The following is a 2,033-nucleotide window of genomic DNA, read 5'->3' on the forward strand; positions in this document are numbered from 1 at the left end:
TCGTTGTGGTGCACATTTGCACTTGTATTCAAATAGTGTGTGCCAGATCGGTGCCTACTTTTAGCGTTTTACACATTTATAAACATTGTAATATGTTCCTTCTTTACATTACATTATAAACATTGTAATATGTTCTCTTTTTTACATTATAATAACAAATAAAACATTTGTATGTATAATCTTATTCCATCTGTTTTCTCTGTCTTAACTTCCATGATAATATGAACAGTACTTTTTAATATAATTTTAATTATGTAAACGGTTTTTATTAATAATTTACTTTATAAATTGGCATAATTTGTTCTTAAAATACCTAATTTTCATTGAAATTATTTTTTAGAAAGATTTATTAGAAAGATTCAAATTTACTATTAAATGATCAGAAAATATCCCAACTTCTGGCTATGTGGAAAAATATTTTACTTTTTATTTCTGCAATAACAATAATTTTTTATTAAAGTACACTATTTTAACTAAAAAAGAATCACGCAAGTTTCAATTCATTTCATAAAATAACAAAAAACTGGCAGCTTTTCTTCGAAAAAGTGACGATTTTCAAAACGGTATATCATTTAATTAATTTTCAATTGTTAAATAGTTTTTCTATTAAATTGAGTAATACCGCTAGATTTGTGAGAAAATTTTATCCCAAAAAGTGGGTTTTTAAATTTTTGTTTTTATATCCAGAAAGATGTACAATTTAAGAAGTCAAATCCAAATTTTCACCATTGTTCCATTAGTGGGTGCTCGAAAGAAGTATACTATTTGAAGATTAAATTAATTAATATGAAAGGATCGCACATATAAAGAAGCTTGCATACACAAAAACATATTCTATCGGTTAAGTAAAATAAATATGAAGCAATAATAGCTTTTCTATCTGATATGATATCTGATGTCCGATTAATATGATAAGATCAAATAAAATCGTATAGGATTTTTATTATTTTTTATCGGATTTTTTAAAGCAAGATTGATTGAATTGATTTTTAAATACAAAAATTGATTGTAATTGATCCATTTCTTGTTATATTGCAACGTTTACAATTTTCCATTATAGATGACCTTTTACAGCTATTGTAAAATGAACTTTGCATAGCAGCATAAAAGCGGTTTAGTAACAACTATAGTTCTACGGTTGTTGTTACTTGCCTAAATGATTTTGGACGTATAACAGGCTTCAATATTCATTTATTCATATTTATTCATACAGCAGAAATGTTCAAATTATCATAGAGACTATCTAAAGATATCGCAATGTCTGTTGAATATCCGTATGATTTAGGATATTTCTGCTGTGTGAGTATATATTTATTTATTAAATATATTTTTATTAAATAAAAAAACAATTTATAAAATGAAATTAATTTTATTGTATTTCAATTGTGTTTAGTAGTATGTATACATATATAATATTGACGAATGTCGATAAATATCATTTGTCGCTTAATATTATCAATTAATATTATCAAGACGTTATACCATATCTTATATATCGTATCTTTTCTATTTTTTCGAAAACTTTTTCCAATTAAAGAGACAATTATTTTGCGAACTGTTAGATAATATCGTTTTTTGTTACAAACAAATTTAATAATTTGTACAATTATCTTTTAATTGAACTATAGTATTATTTATTTTATGTGGCTTTTGATACAAAAGTACTATGAAACAGTGTTTTTTTAATACGCATCTATTAAACACAAGAGCATTTAACAAAGACTATTCCGTAAAAAATGTTGCTAATATTTTTAAGTAATGTATCTTACCAAGAAACATAAAATCATTATAATTATTTGCATACTGCTTTAATCTGCGTTGATATTCAAATAAGTTTTAGCAATATATGTATTGGTAATTATCATCAGTACTAAATGCGTCAGTAGTTATACAATTTCGGTATTTCATAAGTCTCAAATGATATTTAATTTGATTTTTCACGCTTTTAGATCTATTAACATATACAGAGTATCCAATTTTATATTTGACAGTTAAATATTTGGAAATCGCGTTTGAGAGAAAAATGTTTCAGA

Source organism: Wasmannia auropunctata, unplaced genomic scaffold, assembly GCF_000956235.1.
Source record: "Wasmannia auropunctata unplaced genomic scaffold, wasmannia.A_1.0 LD336083.1, whole genome shotgun sequence".
In the NCBI taxonomy this organism is placed as follows: domain Eukaryota; kingdom Metazoa; phylum Arthropoda; class Insecta; order Hymenoptera; family Formicidae; genus Wasmannia; species Wasmannia auropunctata.